This window comes from Pezoporus flaviventris, unplaced genomic scaffold (assembly GCF_033815535.1).
Source record: "Pezoporus flaviventris isolate CSIRO_AGI_PZ_B2104156 unplaced genomic scaffold, CSIRO_AGI_Pfla_v1 ptg000023l, whole genome shotgun sequence".
Classification (NCBI taxonomy): Eukaryota; Metazoa; Chordata; class Aves; order Psittaciformes; family Psittacidae; genus Pezoporus; species Pezoporus flaviventris.
Genome location: NW_026892571.1, coordinates 12213721 through 12231429, shown reverse-complemented (window position 1 = coordinate 12231429; position 17709 = coordinate 12213721). Strand labels below are relative to the sequence as shown.

At 42.1% G+C, this 17709-nt stretch overlaps 1 long non-coding RNA gene across 1 annotated transcript in view; it reads left to right on the top strand.

Moving 5' to 3' along the window:
• Nucleotides 1–798: 798 nt before the first annotated feature.
• The window catches only part of LOC133271309 (uncharacterized), a 51050-nt gene continuing 34139 nt past the window's right edge, over nucleotides 799–17709 (top strand). Inside the window, exon 1 of the long non-coding RNA XR_009744078.1 lies at nucleotides 799–1056. This is a non-coding gene — a long non-coding RNA (uncharacterized LOC133271309). The remainder of the gene's footprint in view (nucleotides 1057–17709) is intronic.

Sequence of the window (17709 nt, the reverse complement as noted above, 5' to 3'; positions counted from 1 at the left end):
CTTGGAAGAATTCACAGGTTGCACACCAGGGAGCAATACATCAGCACATTCCAGTCTCACTTTTAGCTGTGCTTCTCTCCACTAAGCCCATCAAGCACGCAAATCTCCTCTTGCTGATTAATGAAGGCAGCACACCAACTGGGAAGGGCCCCCTCCTGTTTCCTGCGCCTTTCTTCAGCAGCATGCAGAACTATTCGCCTTCTAAGCTGACCCTCAAGGCCACACATTGCTGTCTGTAAGCGGTGCGGTGCTGAGGAGCAGCAGTTTCGCAAGACGGGCTGAACCCGGAGCTGGGTCTTTCTGGTCGCTTCGTGCTCGGCTCTGACATCTAGCGGGACAATCGCACTAAAGCATTTAAGACGCTGAGCAGAAAACATCAGGGTTTGCTTCGCTGCAAGGCTCACTGGAGCAATCATTCCATCTGTATGCTGCTTTCTTTTATTGCACTTAATACTGCCAGAGGATTTGCTGTGGAAGAATGGAGGAGGCCCCGACATGAACAAAGGGCAAATCCTTTCTTTTCCTCCAAAGATAAACTTCTTTTTGCTGCCAGGTGAATGGTCTAATAGCTGCAGCAGTGACAAACATCAGTTTCACAGTTACTTCTTGATTAACACCATTAAATGAAAACCAACTGTGACACAATCCCATGAGACCATAGGGTAAAACTGTCAGAGAGCTCATAATAAACCCTGTGAAAAATGCAAAATTGCTATGGGCTAAATTTTCCACCCTGTTTCTCAGAACACAGCTGTGCCACTTGTAAGTACAACTGTTTGCACATGCGACCCGCGCTCTGTTTTCACAGGTGAGAAAGGAGCTCTCAGTGCACGGAAACATTTTGTGTATACAAAGCAGATTTTTCAGCTGCTCAGCTGGAAGCGATGCACGTAATTGTCTTTCATAAGGAACTGCATAAATACCTCTTCTCAGCTGAGAGGACAAACATGTGGTTTGGAGCTCTTGGAAGGCTGTTGAATGTTTGCTATGCTGTTTGTGTAGGAGCTGAAAGCATTACGGTGACAGTGACGACAAAGATGACCAGCTGCTGGTGAGGTACAAAAGAAATCTTTATTTGTAACATTTAGAGACTGTGCATTTGTGGTGTTTGATCACCAGCACAAGCAAAATGAGTTTCTCATGGCCAGACAGCCCTGTGAGAGGTGGGGTCTGAGGGGCTCATGTCTGCTCAAACACAGGCTGGCAGCGGCTCTGGCATGCAAGTCACATCTTTACAAAAGCCAAAGCTCATTCTTTTAGCTCCTGGTTGGGGGCAAGGGCTTCCAACAGGGCACAGAGCATGGGGCAAGAATGCCTTAAATGGCCCCAGGAACTTCCAGCCTAGGGCTGGAGTACTCCTCAGAGACATGCTTCAAAGTGCCTGGTCAAGCAACCAACTAACCGTGGTAAGAAGTTACTGCTTGTCATCTGACTCTGCTTGTAAGGCATGTCTTACTTCATCACTGATGCCAACAGAGTTGATTATTGTGGGTGTGCTGATCCTTAGCAACTTACTAAACTGCTTTTGGCTGTGTGTCTAGACTCTACGAGTCTGATCTGAGACAGCTGAAGCAGAATTGGAGCCAAGGCTTTTGTACTCTTTGAGGCTGCTACTTGACTTTCCATCAAATGGGGCAGTGACATTCAGTGCCAGGGGATATGTGAAGTGCTCATGGTGTAGGGGGACAGGCAGTGTCAGAGAGCTCCTGCATCTCTGCTGCTAATGTGTTGGGCAGTGCTGCTGTCTCAGGGCCATGGCTTCTCCTGGTGGGTTTATTTAGTATTTGTACAGTTTGATCAGTGCACAAGTCTTAAACAAGGAATTAATTGAGATTTTAATAAATGGTCACTGCATGCTAATTGAATACCCACTTGATTATTTAAAAATATTATGTGAAGTTTGTGTAATTGGTTACACTGGTATTAAATTAGCATATAAAAATCTCCTGCAACTCTCATATGATTTAATGAGGCTGTTATCGTGCATGAATAAAATGGTGATTGATGAGTGAAAACCTCTTTTCCAAGCATGGAGTTTCTTTAATGAGGTCAGAATATTTCTGGCATGTACTGAGTTACTCATGTTATGCAGGTCACTTCTGGACAACAGTGACCCATGTGTATAATGAGGACTCTGGGACTGAAATGGAGTCCTAACTAACTCAGTGTGTGACTGGGTTTGGACCTGTGCTTGCAGAGCAGCTCATGAAATAAAAGGTCACTACTCTGTCCTGAACTCCTCTTGTTTTAATTGTCAAGTACTGAAATAGACTGAGCTGTAATTGAGGGTGCAAAAGAAAATCTAGAAGGCAAATCAGTAATCTGGAAAAGGAGGATTTGAAGCTCCTTCTCACATTAGTCCTGATGCCACTTCCATCTGGTGGATCAGGGCTGCCTCCTGTGTGGTCTGTCTTGCGTGTGCTGAAAACCCAACATCAGCTCAGCGACAGCCCAGCCAAACCTCCTTTCCTCCAGCTATAACTTCCATTTCCTACTGTTTTGGCAGGAGAAAGGTGGAATGTCTTAAAAGACTCTTTGATGGCCATTACAGGATTTGGTGGTGTGTTGAACTGAGTTGGGGCCAAAGTGTGTGGATGAAATGGAGCAAGTAGATGCATTAGACCATAGCCACTCTAGCAGTGTGTGTGGGAGAAGGGACATTACCCTGCAATGAACCCCCTTGCTAGGATGCATTAGGGTTCATTGGTCATTGGTGTAAGGAAGAACAGCTACATGGGCAGGAACTGAGGGAAGTTTGCAGGGGATGTCAAGTCACTTTGACTCCAGCCCTCCTAAACTATGCTGATGGCAGTGTAGTCAGCTGCATAAGATTAAAAGATGAATGCTAGGATTTGATGTAACTGAGCTCTGTTTTCCCCGTGTGGAAAGCAGATGTTCTTGAGCTTCCAGGTGCTGAGAAATGCTGTGTTAAACTCATGGAAGAGCTTGCCAGGTAGTTTGAAGGTAGCCAGTTTGCTCATCTTCTGGGCACTCTCCCAAGCCAGTGTTCAATGTCTGATACAAGGCAGACAAACATCTGTCAAGATTGATGTAGACTGAGCTGTTCCTGCCTTGGGGCAGGCAGGTCTAGGTAATCTCTTGAGGTCCTTTCCAGCCCTCATCTGAAACTGATTTCCTGGGGAAATGGTACTTGTACAGCCATTCTGCTTTTCTGTCCTCCCCTCCTCAACAGTTTTGGAGCCAGGTGGCCAATTTCAAGCACATTTGAACTCAGAGATACTGAATTCCTAGAGCTTCAGGAAAATCAGCAGCTGGGTAGAGAAGAAAGACCCAAATCAGTGCCTGCACTGAGAAATGCAGTTATAGCTCATTTTAGTCATTCAGAGAGGCAGCAGCCAGCTGGCCAGTCATCACAAGTAATGGCCAACCTCTGGGCACAAATGGAGCCATGAAACACCCACAGCTTGTGCTACCTTGTGCTCAGTTAATGGGATGGAGGAGGTAACTTTGGACTGGACAGGAGGGAGAGAATCACAGCAAGGTCTTAGGGGATGTGAAACACCAAGCTGGAGGGAACTGAGCTTTGTTAGCTGCTCTAACAAGTTGTTTATGATTCCATGCTTGTCTTGCCCACCCTCTATGCTGTCTGTTAACGATTCTGTTCTTTAGTTGCTTGGCAGAAGATCTGACTTAAGAGAGATCAAGCAGCAGCAACACATTGTCCAAAGTTGTCCAACTTCCTCCATCTGGTGATTTCTGGTCTAACCCTACACCCACTGTGAATTAGGAAACATTGTGAAGGAGTCCAGGAGTGTATGAGCATGTGGCAAGGATAATTGCTATGTGTGAGGGTTTGAGTGAAGGAGAACGTACACTTAAGGTTGTGTGACTGTGGGTGTACTTAAGTCCTGAGAATCACACTAGCTATGCTCAGTGTGGGAAGGAAGCAGGAAATGTACCTAGGCTGATAATCTCTGTTGCCACACATTTCTGTTGCCCTGATCTGGGCTCTGCAGTAGAATGAGTATGCAGGTTCCTGGTGTCTGTGTGTTGCTCAGGCCTTCCACTGTTCTATAGATACAGGAACAGATTTTGAAAACACAGTTTTGTTGCACTCCCTCTAGAGTTCTGACTCCTTATCTCTTTCCCTCCTGCCCACTGGCTTGAGTTTGCATGCTTATCTCTTACATCCTTTTCCTGCCCAATAAAAACCTGCTTTTGGAGCTGGATGCGCATATGTGCCTGACTGCTGACCTCTACAAAGCTTTTTACATATCGCTAGGTGTAAGCACACATTTAGCTGATTGTTGTTTGAATTAATATTCTTATTTATTTGCACTTATGGGAGAACCCTGCCATTTGGCAGACCTGACACAGTTGGGTATCACAAGTAATAGAGTAGCTGATTGTGATTGTGATGTGAGTGTGGACTGCAGCGAGATCATACTTCTCTGCACCACAAAGCCTTCAGGCAGGTTCTTGTCTGCAACTTGTACCCATGTCTGCTCAAATTTCTGGGGGTCAAAACACAAGCTGTGCTTCTGATCATGCCACAGCTCATTCCAGGGAGGAGCAAACTCATTTGTGTGTTGATTCTTGCTCAAAAGCTCCATCATAGCTTTCTTACCAGCATCAGAGAAGTAACCCCAAAGTGGCTCAGCCCAGAGAACCGCAGGAAATACTGGGCACCAGTGGCTGCAGAAAGAATGAGGTCCCAGAGCACTGTGAGAGAGGACCACATTTCCCTGGGCACGCATGCAGAGCCTTCAGACAGGGCAGTATGTGTTCCTGAGGGCAAACAGCACCCCTCTTATCCAAGCACCTCCAATTTTCTGCCAGGCCACTGTGTACAGGGGCAGCAGGCAAGCAAACTGGAAACTGCTTCCTGCCAGGCAAAGCTGAGGGTGAAGCCAAGATGAGCACCAAGACCCAGCTCTAACTATGCAGTGAAAACACACTTCACATTTTCTGCAAGAAGAGGAAACACAGAAGGGAAAAAATAAGGTAGAAAGCCTCAAAGTGATAAAGTGGTTTGCTTAGGGTCGCACAATAGGATAGCAACAGAAGTTGAACTGAGCTTTCTGGATACCTGGTTTAGTGTTATTTCAGCTCAGCTGCCTGGCTTCCAGGATGTTGTGGCTGCAGAGCCTACAGACACGCATATTCTTATTTGTATGTCTGTTGAAGTAGGTTTCTGGTTTTCACCCATGCTGGTCTATCCTCCTGGGAAGTCAAATGGAAATGCTATAGTCTATAACGATCTCATTCCCCTGGCAATGCACTGGAATCACAAGCATTTACGTTTGCTAAATATAGCAAAGAGAGACTTGTGGTTGATCAGTATTTCTCCCATTAGTGCTGTAGGTGGAACTGCACTTAATAGGAATTACACTAAATGGATATAGGAGACATGGGGATAATTGACCAAACTTGTCTTAAATGTGTTTGTGGAGAGAAAGAAGCCGCAAAATGACGGGCATTTTCCCCATTAGCCTCTATAGAAAAATTAGAAGGCACTGTGGGCCAGATTCTCAGCTAGAGGGACTTGCCATTGCCTTTTTGTCTTCACTGGAATCAAGCTGGTTTACCCCAGATGCAAACAGCATATTGGTGTTGCCTGAAATGTTAAATGTCTTAGGCTCATGGAAAAGTGAGGAAAAGACATAACTACTAGAACCACAGGTTTAGTGTCATGAGTTTGGGCTTCTAAAATAGGAGTAACTGGGCCTGCTTGCTGAATAGTAGAATTAAGGCCAATATGCCCACTAGTGTAAATGAGCGTGCAGCTCTATGGCCAGCAATAGAATTCCAAATATTATACCAGGATGTAATTTAACACTGAATATATTATTTCCTTAATATACAATGCATCACAAGCTGACAGGCTTGTTTCCCAGAAGGTATTTTTTAGTACTAGGATACCCAAACCGGCAAAATAGATGTATCTTTTCAGACTTTCCTCTTTACAAACACAAAGCTGTTCATTTAAATGAAGGGGAACTTAATGCACCGTTTACAGCTGTGCATTTTGCGCTGGTATTTGCATTCAACATTGATTCCCTTTTATTTTAAAGGAGGTAGTGACAGGATTTGTAGATTATTCCCAGCCGCTATCCACATCAGTCTAAACATGAGAGGTTGCGTTTTTTTCACTATCACCACTGGGGATTGTGCTATACAGTAACCTCCATGTAATGGTTCTGGTCTCTGACCCCACCTCCAGTGAAGTCTTCTACAAACATCTCTTTATACTACCACATTCATCTTCTGATGACATGTACGTTTCTCAGGTCCCTGAAAGATCTTTGAGGGGAGATTATACTGCAATGCATTGATGTAGTGCTTTGTAACTAATTCAGAGAACGCAAGTCCTGTAGTTAAGCTTGCTGTTAAGATTGAAGGAAGGAGCTTTATTTTTAAGAAACTTCCTAGCCACCGTAGTGACAGAGTAAGATAACATCTAGGTAAGCTTTTTTCCCCAGTGTCATACCAGTCTAATGATTCTAGCACCTGAGTCATGATTTTGGAATGCTCCGCTGACTCCACTGGAAATAAAGCACTTCAGGTTGAAGTGCTTGTATAAGTCTTGTCTTGAGTAAGATTAGATTTATACTTGTGCTTAAGTGCTTTGCTGAACAAGGGCCCAGTTAAGTTAAATATGATTATTTTGTTTCCAGAGACAATCCCTTTTCACAAGTCGGCAGCAACCAGCTCCTGCAAATGCATTCATCCTTAGGAATGAGCACAAATGTCTCTACCAAGACTCAAATAAAAATAAAGCAGTGTATTTTAAAGAGAAACTGGATTTTCATTTTTTCTAATAAAAAAAGAGGAAGCCTGATTAAACTCTTACACTTATAAGTGCCCTACTTTCAAATGAGACCTGACACTAAGTAGGTTAGTGGGAGGAGAGCTTTAACAAATTTCCTTTAACAGAACTTGATGTGATCCTCTGACCTGAATTTTCAGGCTTAATCTGCTCTAAAGAATGTGCTTGAACCTAAACAGACAGTAAAATTCACCAAAGAGCTAAACTATTAATTTGAAACAACAACACAACAGTAACTGCCCCCTTCCCAACAAACACAACCCCCCAACCTGGAGCCATGCACAGCCAGCCTGTTATGATATTACTTGTGCATGTGTGTGTATAAGTGTGCTTGTGTGTATGCTTTTATTTTTCTTGTTTTTTTTTTTTTTTAAGGAAGAAAAGTTGCTATTGAAAGTGTTAAAGAAACAAACCTGGGACTAAGCCCAATGCTACTGAAAGGGGCTTTTGATGATGCATCCCCTGAAAAACTACAGTCCTCCCATAAGTCATCAGATATGGTATTGCAAAGGCATTTAAATGTGAGGTCCTGTCAAGTTATGCGAAAGCCCCATGATATATGGCCCGGAGGAGTTTATCTTGCTCTGGGAAAAAAAGACCTTGGAACTGACACTTTATATTCCGAAGCCAATAAAAACATCTTAAAATAACGCCCCCTCCCTTCCTTAAAGAGTAACTGACAGTGAGAGAGGGAGCAGGGGTGGGAGAGCAGTGATCAGCAATGATTTGGTTTCTGGGTCTGAGAACTTTGTTGTGGGCAGTGCAACTCCAATGATTTATAATTAACTCCAACATGAAGAAGAAAATGCCAGGCTTTCATAACAGGACTACAAAAATAACCACATTCTCAGTGTTTGCAAAATTGGAAACAAATGTCCCAAGGAAAACAAGAGCTCTTTGCAGCCTTATCCATGCTTTAGAGCAAGGAAAATACTGGAATTTAATCATAACCACAGATGATGAGCCAGTATCATTTGTCATGGGAAATTCATCCGGGTAAAACAGGATTGCTCCATTACCCTTCCATCACTCTAACAAATAACTGGATTCAAATCTCTTAAATTAAAAGCAGTTAAGACCTTTTCTTCTTTCTGACAGAGATATGTTGTCATCTTCTGTACCCCAAGGACCTGAAAGTGAAAAGTGATAGCCTTAAATACATGCATTTCTTACACCCAGGTTGTGATACAAGATTCCTGGGTTCTGGCTGATTGTATGAGAGATCTGAGATAGTAGTTAAGTAAAGACACCTGATGGTTTTGGGGTCTGAGCCCAGTAGATTCTAGTTTACGTGATTTTTAAGTAGGGCATGTTATTTCAATTTGGCAAGATACTACTTTTAAACATGGGAGTAATCCCAGTACAGTGAGTGGGGCTACTAGGCAGAAATGTAAGCATCTTGCTGACTCAGGACCTGAATTAGACAAGTAGCAGTGGCGTAAAGGCCCCCAGAGAATAACAGTGAAAATCCTGAACTGGGTCATGAGGAAGTAGTAAAGATGAAAAGTTTCTCTAAGGAGGTTTCATAAGGGAAGCCCTGAACAGATCATTGCTGGCTTCCATTATGTTAGTAGCAGTCAGGCTAATGGATCTTTTTCCCTGAAAATTAATCTCTGTGGTCCTGGGATTTTAGAAACCCCTCTATTTCTGCATCTCTATCTGTAAAAGCCATCTAATTCTTGAAGATTAAAACCTCCCATGATATAATCACTGAGGACTTGGCTCCCTTTTTCCAAATGCCAGTGCCTGTCCATGCTGCACAGAGGAGCAGACACATTGAGCAAGGGACATGCAGCAAAATGTTCTTTTTTGAATTCCTTTGTGAGCCTTTATTTTATGGAGCCTGAGGTGAGATGTGTCAGGGACATGCTCAGCACTCCACAGCTGTATCCTTTGGGGGCTTCACCATTTTTATTGATATATTTCATGCTAAGTGTTATGCAGAATGTAGTCACACCAAGCAATGATGACAGTCCCTGACCAGGAGCATTTACGGTATGAAAAATACAAATCAATAAAAGCCACTGCTACTACACAACAGAGCAAATGCAATGCTAACCTGACAAAGGAAGACAAAAGCAAATGTGTAATGAAAACATCCTCCCAATGTGTTTTTTATACTCCAGTGACCCTATAGCTAGCATTTATAACTACAGCCACCTATATAGCTGTCATTCCATTTCTGATAAGACATATCCCTGGTTAAAATGACAGTTTCTTTGGAGGCACTTGAAAGGAAAGTACCGTGATCCTCAGTCATTATTATTTTGGTCCAGACCTAACATTCTTCTTTTTATTCTTTTCCTTCTCTGCTCCAGTTGAACTCCTGTCAAACGCACCCATTGGAAACAATAAGATAAACCACCTCTGTCATTTACTTCCAATGCAGGAAGTCTTAACTGTGCTTTCTGTTCATTAGCACCTCTGGCTTTCAGAGCAGCCATCCGCAGAGCTGCGGCAGGATTCAGTGACTACAAGCCTGTGAAACCTAATTTTGATTCATGAGCTGAAAGCTCTCTAGTACAACCCTTGTGGAGCTTGAAATCTTGCTGGTTTTCACCTGGTCTTGTGTGTGCAGTCAATATTTGGCCATATTCAGAACATTTTGTAGAAGCAGTCTAGAAATGTCTTGTTGAAGGGTACCATGTTGAAAGTGGATTTGTGTAAGGGAGTTTGCAAGACAGTTTTCGTGTGACTTGTTTGGAGATTGCTGTTAGGCTTCTGCAAAACATCACTAGTTTTCTCTTTTGCTGTCCAGTACAAATTTTGTTGTTCTGCTGAAGATAATAAAATGTTTCTCACATCAACAGTTATCAGAGGCACTGGGTACTTCTTATTCTTATAAAAGCAGAAGAACTTGAATTTTGTGTCTGGTTTACTCTGCAGGATAATTCTTTGTGGAAAGTGTACTTGAATTAGTCCACTGGAAAATGCCCATTTAACAAAACTGAGATATTTTCACAAATGTAACAGCTTTATTATCATGTGCATGGGAAGATATTTCAGAATTCCCTTAGATGAGACTGAAACGTTTCACTTTGATGAGAAAAGGAAGATCTCTAATTCCAAGATGGTTAAAATATTTCAGTTCAATTTTAGCGTGATTTCTTACAATATATGAATGAAATTAAAAGGAAATACAATATGAAAACATTTTGACCTTTCTGATAGGAGTTATTTTTATGCAACATAAATGAAGAATATTTCAACAGAAATTTTAGGGGGTTTTAGTTTTCTTCCAATCTCAGAATTAAACACGGCTTCAAAATGTGGACATCCCTTTTCACTTTTTAATGATGTGAACAGTGTACATTTTCTCCGAGAGCTGCAAATGTTCATTATATTGACATCTGAGTGGCCAAGATGTTATTGCCTGTGTTTTTCCTAGTGGTCAGGACCATGATTGTCCTTAAATTAATGTATTGCTTTTACTTGAAATACATGAGAAAGCTCCACTTTAACTAATGGATTGTAACAACGATCCTGGATAGTGGCGATCCCCAGAAACAGTGCCTGACTAACAGTCACAACGTGTCTGCGAGGCAAGTGAGTAGTATTACTTTCATCTAATGGATAATCTGTTGTACAAAAGGTCTCATGTCAATCCAGTATCTGTGCCAGTATCACGAGTCCTGACTAGGTGAAATTGGAGTCGATACGTCACAATGAAGGAAACACTGGTGGAATCTATCTAGCTAGGCAGCCTTTCCTTCGCCATTTGCTTAGAATTTAGACATCAGCGCTTGGCAAATTCTTGTGTTTTCCCCAAATTTTTCTCGAGTACAGTGTTGTGCAACTCACTGGCAGCTTCCAGTCCTTCTGCAACTACACATTGATGGGAGAATTTTTCCCTGAGAGGAATTTGCTAGGTTGAAGGAAACATTAAGGATTCTCTATCTCCTCTTCCTTTAGGGTCTTACAGCTCATGGTGTATTTCTGGTTAAGGGGTGGAGGATAGTCCATGTAGCTGCAAATTCCTCTTGTGCAGGAATCTGCACAATGTAACTTCCAGTGCTGTTCCCTGTGGCGTCCCTAATTTATCTGTGTTTTTCTAAGCTGGTTAAAGCAGCGCCCTCCTGCTGTTTGTCTCTGCTGAGCGCTGCTAAGGGTGCCAGTCCTAGTGTGAAGCTTCATAGCACTTGTGAGATTTAACTTGTTATAAACCCTGGAGAGTTAGATGTATTTGGCCCTATCTTGCTAATGTGAACCATACTATAAACAAATGTAAACTCCTGTATGTGTTTTCTATGAGTTTTTACCTGTTTTTCCTAGATGAGAATAAGCCCTTTTTTATTTCCCTATGCAAAATGAGTACTTCTATTTTAGACCTTCAAGATGCTTGTCTTGAAGCAACTAAGGAGGAACTTGGCAGTGAAAGACTATCCCAAATATGCCAAATAAAACTGGCCTTTGTTTTGTGCCATTTCCGGACTCTGCAGCATTATAATAACAAATCCCGAAACCATATGACAGTAATACAGAGCATCTTTTTATGATAAACATAAGTAATGATCCTTGTCAAAGAGACACAGGAATGAGTAATACATAGCAATCTCCATTCAATGGAAAAGAAAGAACAACTGTTGGGAAAAAAAGTGACATTTTCCTAAATCTCTGCATATCGGTGGCCATAAAGCAATAAAATTCCAGGACGCTGTAAGCTTAGGCACACAGAGCAGTAAATGGGAAAAAAATGTTTGGGAAGACAATGTAACATTGTCTCATAATTTACAAACCCCTAATGATTGCCAAAGCTGGTATGCAAGATTTACCCTCCTTTTTTGGCATTCAGATTGACGCAGGGGCTTTTTCTTGCCAACTAGAACATTCTTTAGGTGTTTTTTTTCCTTCACATGAAGCTTGCTGTGATCCCATGCTTGCTATTATTCATAAATTAATTTCTGGCATTGCAATAAATTCTAGGAAAACCAATAATCCACAAACGTGCAGATAATTCTTTGTCATTTTTTTGCCTTTTTTTTTTCTTTTTCCTTAAAAAAAACCCCATTCTGTGAGAAAGTAAGAAAAAAAAAAAAGCAGCAGTAAATGTTTGCTGAGGTGCTGGATTCACAGCATGAATTTATGTTTCCAATTGTTTTTCCTAACTTGTCAAAGAAGTTTTATTGCAGTTGACAATCTTTATTGGGTCTGTTGGGCAGGGCCAGCTTCAGAACCTGTCATAGAGTGAGCCTGTATAATATATGTAAAACATGTTTCCATGTATTGCAGGGTCCAAAGACTGGTAAATCTGGGGCAGATCCCAGAACTATGACTTGGTTTCTGCCAGGTCCTTATTATGAGATCAATAGGTTTTCTGTGTGACAAAACCTCACTTCTGAGCAAGTCCTGGGATCCTTAACTATTGCATGAAGTAAATGTTCACACCTGCATTTAATTCAGTATCAGCCCACCAGACATTTTAATTTCAGAAGTAGAAGGGGTTGGTCACTGAGGTGTGCATTTGTGTATGCTTATTGCATACACCACATGCACCAACGCGCACACAAACTGCTTTGGGGGATAAAGTTTTACTTCTTATGGCAACAGCACCTAGCAGGCTGTCATGGGCCAGGCAAGAGAAGAAAGCATCATTAACAGCCAGGGGAGAGCCTGTCACTTACAGCTCATTCCCCAAGACAAAGGAAAATGTGTGTCTAGTCCATTAGGCAACTGAGATGTGAAAATAGCTCCATTTTTCTTGGTGCGATAATACAGATTTAGAGCCTCATTTCCATTAAAATTACTGGGTTGAAATGTCCACACCAGATCCTTATTATGATTAATCTATATACAGGCAGGTATGTATATATAGTAGTTCTGGCTCATCTGTCTGTCTCTTTTGGCACAGCTGGGTTCAGATTCAAATTTGCTTTGTAAAACAACAGGCAGGGTTTGTTAAAGTCCTTCTCTGGTTGGAGGTTTTGCTCCAGAACTCAATGGTATTTAGGCACCAAATTCCCACTAAAATATTAGCTCAAGGGTATCTACTCTCAGAAGTAGATTAAATATTAGCTCAAGAGTATCCAGCTAAGGAGCTGGGCATTTCAGCTTCAGTTCTAATGAAGCTTCAAGTAGTTTAGCTACTTAAAGAGTACTACTTGACTAGAGATCACAGGAGTTTTCCTGACCATCTGGAAGCTGAGCTCGTTCTCCTAGAAGTTTTTCTCTTTGAGGCTTTCATACTACAGCTTGGGAAAGCTTGCATGAACTGCCATGTCCTGCCCTTGAAAGCATGGAGGCTCCTTCAGGCTTGATGGGCATTGTTGGCAGGAAGAACAGATTTACTGACAGAAGGGATGAATGAACTTTCAGTATCCTTCTTAATGAGGAATAGCCCTGCCTGAAGTTTTCTTGTGTGAGCTAGTTTCAGTTCAAGCATTGCAGCAATTAGGAAAATCCTGGTTTTTGCCAAAAGGGAAGGATTAACAGAAAGTTTTCTTTCTTTTTTTTAACACTCTTCTGTCTGAGTGTGTCCTGTCAAGATTCAACCAAGCCTGCAGCAGCACTTGGAATTACCAGTGTGCCAGGTGGTAACACTAATCCAGAGGTAAAACTCCTGCAAAATGTTTTTCTTGGAATTCCTCACCTTGCTCACAGGAGTCAAGTGCATACAGGAGTAGTGGATTATCCCCAGGCAGGACGTTTGTACCGGTCTGTCGGTTCCTTTCAGCTGATGGTAAGGATAGGAAAGAATATGTAATATATCTCTATGTATGTCACCCAGGGTGAAATGGAAAGGGTGCTGCAGGCGGAATAGCAATGTAGATCAAGTAGAAGCTGTAGTTTTTTCCAGCCCTCTAGCCCTGTGTTGCTTGTGGGTGTGCTTGGGCTTTGCTCTGATCTTATTAGCTTTGTGATAGCTACCGCCCTCAGCTGCAGAATCTGTGGATTCATGGATGTGCCGGAGTTATGGTTACTTAACAAGATATAACCCATCAGCTGAGCTCTAGTAACATCCACCCATGCACTTCTAGCACGTTCCAGCAGCAAAGTAGTACAGTTTAGTGTCAATGCCTTTCCATAAGGTCAAGTGGAGTCAAATTATATCACAGAATACATTGGCTGTGAGTTTGTGTGTGCTGAACTTGTAGTGCAGCAGAATGCAGTAATTTATGGCATGAATGTGTATCTGAGCCTTGTGTCTCTCTTGTCTTTTGGGGATAACTGTGAAAGCTTTCAGAAGGAGACCCCTTTTGTGAGTGGCTTTTGGGGATGAAATGGATGTGAACATGATACCGGGAAGACCATGGAAAAAACATGCAATTGTGTATGGTAGAGACTGGGCAGCCATATATCTCATTGCCACGATGGCACAGATATACATGTCTTACTCTTTCCTTTCCCCTGCTTCCTCCAGTCCATTTCTTGTGCTTCTTAATCTAAACAGAACAAAACATGATGGTATCCAGTTCACTGCAGGACTGAGAGCAGTGGACAGTCAGCTGTGGGTTAGGAAGAAATGATTAATTTTTCCAGAACACTGCACAGCTCTTTTATAAAACATATTAGTGTTGTTATAAATCAATGAACATGGTTTATAATAGCAATGATGCCCTTGAAATCTGTTAATACTGCAGTCAGTGGTGGTTTGCCAGAGCATTTAGTGCCCTTGGTTTCACCTTGGGCTATTAACTAACAAATCGGTTATTAGCCAGTGGTAATGACCAATTTTCTAGGGATGATTGCTTAAATATTGCCCACCTTGGAAAGAGAATTATTGCTCAGCTGAAAACTGAACCCTTATTTTCAACTCGACAGAGCTAATGATCTTGTCTGATTTCTTTATCTTCCTCCACCTCCACGAAGGTGGTCTGAGACCGTATTACTAGAGAGCAGCTTTGCCTTCTGCCTTCTGTGACTTGAATCCAGGAAAAGTTCCATATTTAATATTTATTCCCTAAGCATCGGTGGATGAAGACAGATGGTAATGTAACCAGCGTTGCTGGAAGTGACCACAATGATAATAGATTCTTTATGATGTCCAGAAATTCTGGACTCTCAGTCTCGGCTTAAATGTAGCATGGCGCCAAGCTCGTCACCTTAAGCTTAGTATTCCTGTCATCTCCCTGACCTGTCTTTAGACCTGATGAGTGCAGGCTGCACTAAAGGCATCAATCTGTCTTTCTACCCTTATAAATGTTTTAAATACCCAAAGCTGGTCACAAATGACACATTCTGCAAGAATACCCTTGTGGTGTGGGGGCTGGGAGGCAAAATATCTTAGGGTAAAAGGAAAGAGAGTATTTACTCTGGCACTCATGTTTGTTAACGTGTTAGCCATTGGAGGTATATGCCTGTGGTCTGTGCTTCCTGCTTCTTACCACCTTCTCCCCAAAGCAGCGAGCTTTAAATGCTTTTGGAATCATGAACCTCTCCATTTTTTTCAGGAGAAGTGCAAACAACTGCGTTTTAGATTTACTATATGGACAGTGGAATTTGGGTTGTTAACTTCTGAGGATCCCTTAGGACCCAGCCAGGTCTGAAGACTAGAGGGTGAATGAAAGTGTTTTGACTAGAAGCTGAATTTCCCTCTCTTCTCAGGCTAACTCTGCTGCTTAAAGAAAACCTCTGCATTTCAGAAACGAAAAAAAACCCAAAGTGTGGTTGTAACCAGCAGGAGTTTGGACGTTTTATGGGTGGAGTGGCCTTGCAACAAGAAATCAGAGGAAGAATTTGGGCAGCATGTTTGGTTCCTTGAACTCTTGGGGCCAGCGATGTATCTTGCCATTGATTATACTGTGTTCAGTTGCATATACAGCTTCCACTACCATATCACAGAGTGCACAGCCTTCAAGGAGAAGATAAATGAAATAAAATACAGGGAAAATAGAAGATGGTATGGATAGTCTTGTAACTCCCATGTGTTCTGTCTTGCAAGATGCAGTTTCTGCACTATGGCTTCCTGATCAGCTGCAGGGCCAGGCCCACCTATATTAAGGTTAAAAAAGAAGTCTATGGTATCCACAGGCATGGAGGGTTTGCTTCCTCCATCAGGAATGTGTAAATAAGAGTTCAAACTGAATGAGTCTATGACTCTGTTTTATAAAATAGCAACATTTAAATCCCTACAAAAAGAGTGCAACATGTGTATAAGAAACTATATCTTACAGGGCAGCAATGGAAAATCAGCCCCACTGAGTAGGGAATGAATCTTCTAAGATGCTGCTAGATAAATAAATAAATAGACTTTCTTTTTTTCTACTTTCCAAACAAAAGCAACATACAGTGCTCTTCATCTGGCTGAGACAGCAGGAACAGGCTGCTGGGGACATTGGGGAGTATCTTTCTTGCCTCCACTCTCTATGCTGCCAGTGTCAGGTCACTGGTGCTGGGTCTTGTTGAGATTCCCAGTCCAACAGGAGTAAATAATGGATGTTGCACCAGCTGGCTGGTTGTCCGGTGAAATTCTCTTTCTAAACACAGGATAAAAAGAGAGAAAAAAAAAACATGATCTTCTGTCCATATTTCTAATACTACTCTAACATGTATAATGTAACTTTTACCTAACAATGTTTTTAAAAGACTTCCTTACTGCATTAGGCTGAAACATAGATATTCTTCATGGCAGGGCCACAGAATTCCTCGTTTTCTGTAGTTAAATTAGGTACGCCACTGTTTTATGCAAGCTAAAACACTCGCAGCCTGGTAGCCATCAGTAGTGATCTAAAAAATGAGTACTAACAAATCAGAAGTCTTCTCTGGGCTGTGTGCATTCAAAATATGAAGGGGAAAGAGGTTGTACAATTGTGTTGCTACTACATTATCGCAAGAGCCAAGATATGTGTTCACTGCAGGCACCTTTCAAAATCATCTCCATTCTGCCCTCATTGAAAACTGAGAACAATTCTCACAGAGGGTAGCTTTATGCCAATACCAACAGAATTGGAATCACTCCTCCTTGAACAAAGTATCTTCAGGACAGACTCTTGGGAAGAAATATCCAAAGTGACTTCCTTGTCCAGCTGGAATACTTAAAAAACGCCTGCATTTCAGAAAGTAGGTGCTGGCCTCTGCTTGAAAACTCCCTGAGTGTGGTCTGAGCTCCGAGAACAGAAGTCTTCAAAATCACCAGGCATTTTGGAAAGCCTGGTGGTCATTACCCTGTCAAACTTCTGAGTATATGAAGCAGGTAAAGCTCAACAATAATTAGGTCCTTGCTCTCAAGGCAGAACATGAAGTCTCAGGAGAGGCACTAAAATTTGGCATGACGAAGTGCGAACCAAATTAAATCACAGTCATGCAGTTGAAGTTCCCTCCTTTCAGTAATCCACAGTGCACACAAATGCACCTTAACTTGCAAAATTTATTGCCACCAGCAGCATAGTTTCAAGAAACTGATTTTTTTCCTGCTTTCAGCTGACTTCTTCCAATCTTTATGGCAATTTGTATGTGCCCCAAACCCAAAAGAATTAGCCCAGTAGGTCAGTTGAGAAAATGTTAACACTATTCCTTTGCATAGACAACCTGCATACAGCTGAGCGGAGGGATGCAGCAGCTGTAGGGCACTATCTGCCCAATGCAGATGAGACCCTTTGTGAGAGAGACAGCCTAAAACAAAGAAGGAAAGTGGTCAGGGGCTTGTCAGAACTCTCTTACCATGGTGAGGGCATTTTTCCCTTCTTCTGCTTTTACTGGCCTTTCCTCAAGGAGTCTCTAAGATGCTTTAAACAGGTAGGAAAATTTCCCTTTAGAAGCACCAGGGGCTATAATTCAGATGTTGTGTAACTCTGTACTCATTTGCTTTTCTGAGGGTCTTTTTACAGAGCACAGGAAGGGAATTTACCTTAATTCTTTTACATCTGAGGGTTGGCTTAATTTGTCTAAGACTTCTAGGTAGGTAGGAATTCTCATTCAAAGGCAGGTTAACCTCTTAGAGGCATGGGCTGCAGTAAATTCTGCATGGGAGCAGCAGGCTTGAA